This window comes from Pagrus major, chromosome 4, assembly GCF_040436345.1.
Source record: "Pagrus major chromosome 4, Pma_NU_1.0".
Lineage (NCBI taxonomy): Eukaryota > Metazoa > Chordata > Actinopteri > Spariformes > Sparidae > Pagrus > Pagrus major.
The window spans coordinates 22,162,083-22,175,143 of record NC_133218.1 but is presented as its reverse complement, the minus strand read 5'-3'; the positions used below and the strand labels follow the sequence as shown (position 1 = coordinate 22,175,143).

Sequence of the window (13,061 nt, the reverse complement as noted above, 5' to 3'; positions counted from 1 at the left end):
AGGAGTGTTTGGTTGAAGACGAACCTGTTTACTCTCAGCCATCCACAGCAAATGGGTAGATCCCCCAAGATAAAGCTGAATGCTTGCTGTAATTATTTCTAAGAAGCCAAAGCTTCAGAGGAGGCTGGGATATTGAGGAAACACTGTATATAAGGCATATAGCAACTCTTGCCTACAGATTCCAGATCTTAATATTTATCCTCCTATGCAGCTCCTCAGTTTTGACGTAATGCGAGAGACTTAAAAAAACACACAAAAAAAACAGGGATGTGTGAATGGGTTCATGTGACTGAAGCCACTTCACAGCTACTTGTAAAACTCTATCTGGGTTGGAGTGACATTAAAGAGGACAGTGGAAGGAGGGAAGAAAGAGGGGACAAGAAAAGAACTCTCCCCAAATCTCATTTAGGTCAAAACCAATCAGGCCGGGGAAATCAAGCAGATCTCTTAAATGCAGAAGGCGTGCATGCACCAGACCACCAGGGACACCATTATCAGCACACTCCTTCAGGCCTGTTGTTACAATATGGCTTAAACTCCCAGCAGAGACCTCTACAGTGGAAAAAAACATTATGACATAATTATAAATTACATGGGATTAGAGAGTATGACCTTGTTGTTACATAAATGATAAAGTTTTTAGAAGTAAAAATAAAAAGACCACTGCCAGTTCCCTCCATCTATACATGCATCCATCCCTTCGTCCTCTTATACACCTACCTGTTCAGGATGAGGGAGGATGGAGCCTATCCCAGCTGGTACTGGATGATTTATGGTTTCCAAATTAAGATTTTTGTGGCACTGCAAACTTTAACTGTTGCCCAATCCCTACTCCGAAACAGTGTTGGATACATAACAGATTATCTTGTCACTTTTTATACAAATCATTATTTTAGCTTATATTAACTTACACTTATCCCACAATCTGTCCAATATAATGCACTACTGATTACAAATTTGCATTCGCCTTACTTATTCCTTTTATTGGTGGCCTTATTGTTTTCCACCTTTTTTTGAGTAATGGGTAAATATTTTAAATGCTAGTTTGTTTAGTCAAACCAGAATAGTCTGAAGATAGTATTCTCTCTACATGTTAAACTGAGAAAAGTAGCAAATCCTCATTGGAGCTGCTGTTGAATGTTTTATATTTTTGTTTAATAGACAGTTACAACCAATCAAAAAATAGGAGATTGGGATTCATCGACCAATAGTTTCAGCTGTTATGAGCCACTTTGTAAATTGCTTTGAGACATGAAATATTGTTACAATAATGGTGGTAATTTACCATTATCATTGTCAGTTTTCTTTGGAGCAAGAGCATTAACAATCACATTAATCATTCTTAACACAACCAGAAACAGGCCGGACAATGCTACATTTATTTTGTCTGTATTCTCACTTTTTAGGCCTGTGTCAATCAACGACAGTAACCACAGATTCTGAGGTTGATCAATATTTCTGATTTATTACTCCTGAGGTTCAGAGTAGATCATTGTGCGAAAAACACCTCAGAAAAGTGTCCCTTTGACTATCAGTGAACTATCCACATCCAGCTGCAGAAGACTTGGATAAGCACAGCTGTGACTCATCCTCTGGATAAAATTTGTATCATCATATTTGAGTTTCATTTTCTGTTGATGATAAACATTTTAAAGTCAACCTTGCTTTTTATTTCTACTTACAGTAGACGGTACACTATACCAATAATCTCAGTATCATGAATCTATCAGGTTGCACAGTGACATAGACACATTCCAGCCAAAAATCTAAATCAGCTCTTCTAGCCTGAATTTACAGAAGATAACTCTGGCCAATTTCACGGAAGAAAGCTCTGGCCATCAGTACATGTCTCCACCCAGCATCCTCACTAATAGCTGTTGCCTCCTCAAAGGCTTTCCCATCCATCAGCCCGAGGAATGTTAGCCTATTAGTGGTGCTGTTTAGCCTCCACTGTAGACATTAGGAGAGGCACTTAGACTTTTGATTGCACCACAGTGAAATGCTAACAGATCACACCGACATTAACAGTGATGCACTGACAGAGTTACATGGTTGTAGTAAACATCCTTAACCCATTGACAATTTGTGACCAAACAAGAAAGGTGGAGATATTTATTTATTTGGATAGATGTTTACAATCAGAAACTGCATATCTTCATAAAATAAAGACAATGTTTTTAAGAGTAGAATAGTTTGCAAGTAAGCCTCATCTTCTACCAATGATCCTTAAAATAGATAAATACCCAAGAATGCTACCAAATCCTCTCCATAAAAAGGATTTCTACATATTTTTTCTTTAGGATATTTACTCTTAAAAAACCAAAACACTAACTCTCTGGACACACTTGTTATAAATTATGACAACATAGGCCTAATAAATATTTCAAAACAAGCACACAGCAGAATACACACTTTTTGACAGGCTAGCTGACTAATGCTGTTTCTCAGCATGCATCCACTTCACTCAATAAGCCATCTTTATCAATTGTTTGAGGCCACATTTAAAACATTTCATTTTATTGGAAAAAAGCGCTAGCAAACCCGATCGACATTACAGGTAGTAATGAAAATGAAAAAAAAATGGTGCAAGGATAATTTTCCTCATGTTGTCAAATATTGATACATTTCAAGGTATTGTAACCGAAGTTACAAATTCCCATATTGTGACAACACTAGTTCTGACTATGGTGACTATAGAGCTAGGAGAAAAAAAAGTCATGGTGCAGAATAAACACAGCTAAAGTTGGATACCATACTCTGAACCGACTTTTAATATAGAGACATTTTGAGAGAGACGTTTGTTGATGTTTTAAAATGGCCTGTGTCTCCTGTCCTACATATAAATACAAGTGTTGTCCTCTGTTGATTTTAAAGGCAAATACTGACGCTTTGGGTTAGCGATGAATTGGGGCCACCGACCCAAAGCATCAGTATTTGAAGACCTGGAGATGAGACTCAACAATCCACTGTATTTCTAAAAGAAAGTTAATCATTTTCTTTAAGGGCATATTAAAATATCAGGATATATACTATATCATGTATTGCAATATAGCCAAAACATTTTGCAATATGATTTTCAGGCCATATCGCCAAACCTTCCGCTAAAGCAAAGAATACATGGAGTTCCAGCACCTGAAGCTGGCCCACACCACACACCCTGCTGTGTTTCTAACCTGAGATCAAAGAGTGTCTAAATGCTTAAAACCTGACCTTTAGGGCAAATCCGCTATCGCACACAACTCCAGGAAGCACTCCTGTGCCTGACTCTACTATGATAGTGCTTTCTGCATACGCATGAGTCATGCACACTCTTGACTCTCAACCTGAGCTAGTGACTCCGTCTGAATCCGAAATGACATGTGTTCTGTCAAAAGAGTATGACATATTCCTGCATGTGAGCAATGCTTTTGTGCTCCGCGCAGCGTCCTACTGTGTGCCAGGCCCAGGCTTGTACCCACGTGGTGCAACAACAATGATGTAACAACAATGACAGGGCTCCCCGACCGTCATTATGGCTTTGTCTTTGACATGGACTTATTGAAACAAACAGAGGCACAGGCATGCAGCACAGCCTCCAAAATGATACACTGAGAATGATTGCTTTTGAACTCTCTGGTGCATCTTCTACACATGCTAAATCCATACTAATCTTATTTTGTCTTGCATGGGGCCTGGCTGCTCTCTTATCTCTATATTCTGTTGGTGGACACTCTAAGACACTCCAACCTTGCTTACAAAAAGTTAAAACTCACCTGGTCTCAATGTTCAAAAGATTACACAGAACATTTTCAAGAGACCAATACATTGTTTCTGAGGTAGACTCAAATACTGGACTTGAATCTAATATCTGCACCAATGGCAAACTCAACTCCCATCTGAACTCAACATATATTCCTCGTTTTACAGACAGCGGGTTGCTCTTGTATGACAAGCAGCAGGTGTTTAAGTAGTCCCACTCTTCCATCTCACTTGCAGCAAGTGTGCTGAAGCAACAGCAGCATGAAGCCAAGCTGTGGCACACAGCCTGTTGGTTATAGCTTCTTTATTTCTATCACACTCTCTCCCATCCATCACCTTTGTAACCAAGCTCTAGAAGAAGAACATTTACATTCTCGAGCATAGTACTCTCAACACACACAGGAGAGAGCAGAAACTGGTTTTAAAACAAACAGGTGATCAATTCTGGTCCATTATAATTCCCAGCTCTTACGAGGGATTAATATGTTACTGCAACATAATCGTTTGTCTTAAACTGTTATATTTAATTAAATATGATAAAACAGTATGATAATACACTCTGTTGTCTTAAAAGATAATTGTACACAGTTTGTTGCTTCCTCACCCTCAATTTGACTTCTGTCAGTTATTATTGATTCAAGAAGTGTCAAGGTTTTTATGTTGGAAAAAGTTAGGACATCAAAATGTCCACATGAACCTCTTGAAACCATCAAGAATGATATCAGAATTCTCTAAGCACATTTTTCTCAATGAACTGGCAAAATAAACAGCTTTTGTATTGAATTACTGCCCCTAAAAGCTTTGAAGCTGCACTGAAAGCATTCAGCCATATCACTGCGAAACTCTTAAGATTATGCGCAATCGTGAGCACATGCATGGACAGCAGATCATTCTGCAGCGGTGGTTAGAAAGTTTCTAGATGTTTTTGACTTTTCTTTTGCTGTGAAAACCACTTGACTAACAAGCACCTTTCGGGCCTACACCTACAGACAGATTTGGGGTCGAGTATCCCTTCTAGAAACTTTGGGTTTATTATTATAGTTCAAACATATATATATATATGCTGGTACAGCCACCAACAAACAACAGCTGTCTTGCAGGGAAGCAGCACCAGTGTAGGAATGTGCAGTCTATTTTGTAGCACTTGATTAAACAAACATGAAACATTGTTCCCCTTTTGCTTTGTCAAGTGGGTGATAGTACTACACACCATTCTGAAGCTGTGTGTGTTTCCGTGGGTGTCCATCCAGAATAGGGATGATCTGCTCTGATGCACTGAGCATGAATTGCCTAAGGTGTGCTTCAAAATGCATCACATTTTGACCTCACCTCTTCTCCAGGAATCATGCATGGATCAATGTTTTGACAGAACATTTCAAACATCTATTCCATTTCTGAAATGTACAACTGCAGCGAGTAGCTGATTAATCAATTAGTCAAGTGGAAGAAAAGTTGACAACTATTTCAATAAAGATTAATTCGTTATGTCATTTTTCAAGCAAAAATGTCAAACATTTGCTGGTTTCAGCTTTTAAAATAAGGACTTGTAACTTTTCTTTGTAATTCATGCTTTTAACTGAAGAGACTTTTTTGACATTTTCTAGACTAAAATATAAATCGATTAATCGTCAAAATAGTCAGCAGATTAATAAAATAATATTTTTTTGCAGGCCCACTGAAGTGCATTCCCTTGCATACAACAGAACTACATTTCTGAATTGTTTCTATCTTTGACCAACAGATACAGCAAAAAATCCTTGTGGACATGTTTAAGTAATCAATAGGGATGTGATTCTTTCCTCACAAGTGCCACTCTTCACACACTGTGACTCTAAATGTCAGTATTGAATACAGAAGCTTTCACTCACAGCACTCTGGAGGGGATTATATGATCTATGTAAACTAAGGTGTGTCTGACAAAACACAGGTGAACAAAGCTCCGGCATTAACTTAAGCTTCCGTACACATCCTGGTACAAAATATATTTGGTTTCTGCTGCGAATACAGATGTCATGTGCTGATCCATGGGGTTAGAATGCTCACATAGCACTTTTATTTGGTGAATGAAAAAATAAGATCTTTTAAAATCGGTAGGAGTACGTATGTATGTATGTATGTATGTATGTATGTATGTATGTATGTATTTTTTATGTTAACAGGACAATGTCTTCAATGTCATGGTGGAGTCTGTGTGTGGGGCATATAATGAAATTTGGTACACAAAGTTCAACCAGGAACACATCAATATAATGTGATAAAGGGTTATTAAACTGTTGCACAATTAATTTGTGATCTTTTATTAAAGAAAAGCTACGTGGACACGTGTATGTCCACATAGTGACTTCCTTGTCCTTCCCTGTCCTGCAGGTAACTTGTTATGGTGTCACAATCAATAGGAATCAACAAGAAAGGGAAAATATTTGCTTGGGGGGGGGGTGAAAATGATGAGGTTATGTCGGGTTGGCGCGACTGCAGCACAGTCCCAAATATCTGTCTCCTGCTCTCCGTCATACATCCATCTGTTCCAGTCTCTCTCTTTTTCTGCCTGGGTCAGTGTTACACTCAGCTCAGATCAAGATTGTCTCCAGCATTTGTCACATCCCTGGCTCCGCTCTTGCTGTCTCTAATGATCCTGTCTCTCCCTATCCTGTCACACTACAGCGGTATTCTGTCCATCCTCAAGAATCTCACCCTCTGCTGTCTCCATCTCACCTTCTGTCTTTCTCATCTTCTGTCTTCCCATCCTCATGCTCTCTCCTCCTTCTCCTTCCATCCACACACGCTCATTCAGTATTCATATTTTAGAGGACATTTATGAGCATGAAAACCGAGCGTGTGCATCTGCACCATTTTCAGTGCGGGAGAAACCTACATTTTCTCCTCGAGCCTTCCCTTGTCCCCCTCCTCTTCCTTATCTAGCTAATCCAGATTCTGGTTTTGGTTTCGTGTTGCTCATCTTTTTTTAGACTGAAAGCCATGTGCCACTCACTCCTACTCTCCCTCTGCCTCTTTCTCCATCTTTTTCTCCCACTGCCACCCACTCAATCCCTTTCACCTCTTCCCACTCCATTTTCTCTTCTTTCAGTTGATGTGATAGTATGTGCACTGCAGATTGCATGTGTGTGTTTGTGTATACATTCATGTGTCTTTATGCTGGGGTGGTTAACATATGCGCTCTGCCAACCTGTCTGTGGCTAGCTGCCACTAACCATGTACAGATCTGTATCTGGTCAGTTGCTGAAAATAACTGCAGCATCACACTACTGCAGCCACAGGTTTTCAGCAGTGCTGAATTTATTGTGGTACTTTAAATTTTTCACACTCTTGTATTGAACAGCTTTCTAATAATGGCTTCGCTGCATAATCACATGATTTCAGTTCTGCGGCTTATAGATTTTGCAATACATGCACGTCTGTCAGGGAGGGGACACACACAAACACACTCTCGCTTGCAAGGCATCTGCCACACCATCAACACTTTCTCACGGACGTTATCAAGGTGTGATGTCTTTTTCTATATGGCTTTTTTGACCCATGATGCACTGTCACACTCAAAAAAGAGCAAGTCTGAAACTATGACGCATGCAATGACATCTCCACAAGCCAAAGCAAAGACCTTACATAAATCAATGGACTGGATATAACATAGGGCTATCAGCAACTGTTAACGTTGTTAATCGGCATGCTATCTCTCATAAACTTGCATTTCAAGCTGTCTGTCTGACAAATGAACACAAATTAAACCAAACTTTGAGAACAAACTATTTTTGTTGCTTTCAAATTAGCATGTTTTACAGAAATAAGGGTTGCTTTTCATGCTGACATGTGCTCTGCACACAGACAATAAAATTAACTTCAGTTTCAAGGGCCTGTGGCATTATATTCACAGACTACGAGAGTATCACATTTTGTCTGAGTTCATTATCTCAGACAAAGAATTACATTTACACCTGAGCTGAATATTTGCAGTTTACCTAAGTGTGTAAAATTTTAATCAAATCACTCCTGAGTTTAGCTGATATGTGTAAATATATCAATTTAGTAGAAGGATATTTCCCTGAATGAGGGAGTAAACGTGTCTTGGTGTTTTCCTATATCCATTCTTCTCTCACGAGCACTCACCTACACATCATCACGACATGGCACGACAATAAAGACGGTCTGTTGAGATCATACAGGCCTACAACTTTCCAACCAAACATATGCCCATTGTTGGTCGATAAAACTGCAACTCATATTCTTTTACATGGTGTTTGTTACAGCATATTCACACATATACTGTATATCAACACAAGTTTATGATTGAGCCTTCACATATACAAAAACAACTTACACATGGTATTTACATTTATATGATGGTATAATGACCAGTACGTGTGCATTGTTTCCAGATAATCGCACTGCTCTAATAGAGTGTCATTATTATTCTAAATAAATATGAGACCTACTAAAAATGTACAAGTCAGTAATTTCATTCAAAGTTACAACTGCAAGGTACAACAGTGGATTTTAAAAAATTCTTTGGCCTTTTAGGGCAGAACAACATATACGATAAAAGGTAAACTGAGGACACAACGCAGATGAGAAAATTAGAAGAGAAAAATTAAAACACATCAAAAACCAGCCTAGGCAGCATTTTATCACAGGACTTCTTTCTGTTTAAAGCAGTGACCTCACATCTGCAGAATGGTTACAGCTAAATCTTAGGCTGCGGTGTAGTCGTATTATACTCTTTCTAATCCCACCAAAACTGAACAGGTGGTTCTTAAGAGCTGTATTATACCATGTCCATGTCTCATACTTCTTGATCCAAACACTAATCATCACTGATGAACACATGCAACAGGACTTTATGCATGCATTTAAGGCTGTTTTCCAGATTGTTTTTTCAGACTTGCTCCATCATTATTGACACTAGTCACTGCTGGACCAAACCATCAAATACTGCAAAATGATTTATTTTGCTGCTGCTTCATCCCAAATCAGTGTCATTCCTCAACTACCTGTTAGGGCCGGGCAATATATCGATATTATATTGTTATCAAGATATGAGACCATATATGGTCTTAGATTTTGGATATTGCTATATTGTGATATGGCATAAGTGTTGCATTTTCCTGGTGTTAAAGGCTGCAACACAGTAAAGTGATGTAATTTTCTGAATTCACCAGGCTGTTTTGATACTCAGTTACCCACTTAGTTATTATATCCACATTATTGATGTTCATTTATCAAAAATGTTATTATGTTAATATTTCCAGTACCAATAGTCATCCCTACAATGTTGTTGCAATATCAGTAGAGGTATTTATTTATTTAAAATATCTTTTGTCACCTGTGGAAGTAAAATCATTAGTCTGTCCTAGCATTTATGATGTGCTTTTTAGGAGATTTCAAAACATTGACATAAATATTGCGTATCGCCCTATAGCCTAATAATATTGTGATAGTATCTTAAGGCCAGATCGCCCAGCCCTACAACCTGTTAACGGACAAACACTAGTATTAGGCAGTGCCAAATCAAACAATCCAAAACAATTAGTCAATATTTGAGCAGAGGAGCAGGTTGTCTGGCACAAGAAGAGGTCACGCATGCACAATGCTGAGGAAAACAGAGAGACAACATACTGTATCTGCTAGCACTCCCTGGAGGTTCTTGGTATCCACTAGGGTTGAAGCCTTCAGGGATACCAGAGAACCAAGTGTAAACACTGGTGTTGATGGCGCTTTAGATGGCTCGGCTTGGATTGATTTTTTATATATTTTTTTTTTATTATTTGCAGACATCTATATTAAAGTACAAGACTTTGGGACATAGTCCACTACTTATCTGTGTGCCATAAAAACATTATCTGCTCATAACAAACTTGTCTGGTGCCTCATCATATCACAGGAGACCACAACAGGTCTAGACTACAGTATGTGTAATGACTAACAATTCCCACTTTTTCACATTCTTCTTCCATGAACTCATCTCTTGTCAGCTCTTGAAATATCATATCATTCATGGTATCTTATTCCTCGTAGCTCTTAGAGGTGTTCACTTATGGTGAAACACCGCTTAGTGAAGGCATTTGCACTTTGAGTGGCGTGAGCATAATGACAACAGAGAAAAACAGTATCTACAACTGGAAGTCGTGAGAAAAGGAGGGCCCAAATTATCAGTGAATATATTCTCAGTGTGCATGATAAACAGGTGTGACATTCCCCTTACTGTCGCTGTGCCAGCTCCTTCCTTTAAAAGGGAAGCATGTCATCTACTGCACAACCAAGAGCAGAGAGTCCCGATTATGTATGGGCTATGATTTATGTCTGGTTTGTCAAGTCTTCTAGTGATGTTGACATATCATTCACACCTATATTTACTCATTCATGTGAATGCTATGGGGCAGGGTACTGGTAGTGCACACCAACAGGCCAATAAACTGCCACATTACTTTAGACTCTTGTAAGTTGTGATTGGCATTTGTCATCATTTTATGTTGTAGAATAACTGACAAGTATACAATAACTCAGCCAGAGAAACTAGTAAGCTGCAGCCTAGGTGTTTAAATGTGCAACAGCATTCAAATGTGTGATCCCAACAAGTCGACTGGCAGCAGCGGCAGTAGTGTCTAATCTGATTTAAATCAGGACAGCTGCTTAAGGTGGCATCCTGTGGGCCTAGCTAATGTGGATGTGGCCTAAGAAATGTGTCTCAAACGAGCACTAGAACATGAACAGAGAAGAAGCCGGGTCACACTGTCCGTGCCGCTGGCTTGCCCTGCATGTGCACACAGCTAAAGGCAGGTAATCGGTCAGATCGCCAGTCTCCGGATCCGGTAGCTGCTGCTCACCTGAATTTTGACGATGCCTTGCCAAAACCCACTGCATCGGTTCCGCTCGCTCTCCCATATCCTTCCGACTGCCGACCCGCCTCAGCCTCGCTCTCTCCCGGACACCGGCTCGGGGTTTTTTTGGGGAGTGGGGGGGTGAATTCACAAATGTCTCACGGATAAGAATTATAATAACCGTACAGACGTCATAACAACAGCGGGATGAATGGACCCAGAGACATCAAAGAGCCGGGGCTTCCTCGGTTATCTGCCGGGTGTCAGGCAGACCTGATACATGCCATCAAAGAGCGGAATCAATGACACGGTCGCTTTCAAACCGCCGGAGACTGACGGCTCGCTCCCCTGCTTAACTGCAACACGTCGTCGGCCGTCGGCAGCTGACTGAGTGTGGGTCGTTTTCACGTCCCTCCGTCGGAGCTCGGCATGATTTCTGTCCACAGAAGATGACAGTGCCTCGGGTTTGACGAGCAAGACGAGCCCCTGCGATCCTCACGTAGTAGTCAGCAGCTTGTGTGTGCCATCAGCCGGACAACTCCCGAACCTCCGCACGGATAGCCTGAACGGAGGGAGCATTTCCCGTGAAGCTGACCCAACCCCTCGGACGTTTTCTCCCAACACAAATACGTAAGAATTCCTTGTATCCCCCCTTCCGTGTTTGGTTGCGCAAATCCCATACAGTGTTCAGTGTACGCACACCTGACTCGTCTTCGTAAATGGCAGACCGCAGACACTTTGGAGATCCTGCGGAGAAAGGGCGCCACTGGTGGTTTGTGAATATCAAGGATTCAGCAGCGGACTCAAAGAGAGCAGTGTTTTTCGAGAGGCTGCCGCTCCCCTTTGTGAAGTCACCCAGAGAGACCCGGAGGGGTTTGACAGCCTACTCTGCTGTTTGTTCGGTTACTTTAAAATTTGAGGGAAACGTCTGTTTTTAACGCTACTTCTAATAAAAAAAAATTTTTTTTTAAAAATGACACTACATTAAAGGCAAAAAATATCGTGTTTGATGTTGTGATAAAATGCGCATGCGCAGTGGAGCATTTTTTTTCTTCTTTTTTATCACATCAGAGGTCGTTACCACAGCGACGAAACGACGATGCAGGCAAAGATTGACTCGTGCGGTAAATCAAAACATAGATTTTTGGCAGCATTTTGGACAAAACCTATAAAAAAATATGCTTACAACTATCAAAATGACGCCCCTATATGAATGTCCTATCAGCTACACGTATAAGCTACCTTTTTATTATCACAAAACTGTATTTAATTAACCCGTCCCCCATATTGTATACATTTTGTTCTTAGCCCTTGTATTTTCTTTTCCGTCACATTTTTTGTCATGCGATCTTATACAGGGATATTTCAAGTGAAAACATTGACACACAAAAAAAGAAGAGGTTTGATTTTGATTGACTTTCGAGCTCTTTTTGACACGTTTGTTTTTTTTTTTATCTCTTCTTAACAACTTTATTGAATCAAATATACATTTGGGAGTCCCGATGACTCACCGTGTCAGTGTCTTTTACGTCAACCAGCAGCCTACGCGTTTGACCGTCAACTCTCTCTCTCGTCATTTTACCGATTACTATCTTGACATTACAACCTTCTTTGGGTGGACGTATACTGGGCGTGGATCTGCGTCACGTCATAAAATCTACACATGAATATATGTGTAGTGTCATCTGTCAGAAATGCAGGCGAACAAGCGAAGGATATGCCAACAATTTCATAGAAATATAGATTTTTTTTTTGAGAGAAAAAGAAATCCTGTCCAAGTACATTCGCAGGGATTTCTCACTTTCACATGACCTGCTGCTAAGACTGCTGACCTCAAGGCTCGGGGTTATGTGACAGGCATCTGCTGTCTGGAAATAGATCAAAAGCTGCCTCTATCTGGTGTGTGATAGCAACAACATCCATTTTGATTGATGAATACATGAAATGATTGTTTGGGAAATAAAGGGTATAATGTCACGAAGAGATAGTGCTCTGCATACTCACAATGTAACATTTCCAACAAAATAAAGAACCTTTGTGTATATATAGAGGAAATATGATTCAGAAGGAATCCCCTTAATAGAAAAGAATGAAACATGTCTCATTTCCTTATTGCATGACCTAATAAGTTTTATGGGAAGATATGGTGAGTGGTGTCACTGGGGTGTATGCTGGTAAGGCAAAATGCAGAAGTGTTGTTATTCTGCTCCAACAATTTCAGAGCAATGACCGGTTCTTTTACTGCATTTGTTACCTCTCTGTATGTCTAAGTGTATGTGGATGCCCCCTGATTTGTTGATGTTAATTGCATTGTTTTCAGTAAGGTTAAAGAGAGCTATTGCCCAATGCATGCTGGGTATAGAAAATGAATACATGGATAGAGGAAGAGATTTGCTTTTATTCATTTATTTTGTGCTGGCGCTATATTCCAGCACATTGACTTTGAAATGAAACAATGAGGCTAAAGTTCTGATTTTCAGCTTTAGTTGTGAG

The 13,061-nt window shown here is 39.9% G+C and overlaps 1 protein-coding gene across 1 annotated transcript in view; it reads right to left on the bottom strand.

The window, feature by feature from the left end:
• dagla (diacylglycerol lipase, alpha) overlaps positions 1-11,277 on the bottom strand; it is a 38,697-nt gene extending 27,420 nt beyond the window's left edge. Inside the window, exon 1 of the mRNA XM_073463793.1 lies at positions 10,575-11,277. The gene's annotated coding sequence lies outside the window, so the exon portion shown is untranslated. The remainder of the gene's footprint in view (positions 1-10,574) is intronic.
• Between the last annotated feature and the right edge of the window lie 1,784 nt (positions 11,278-13,061).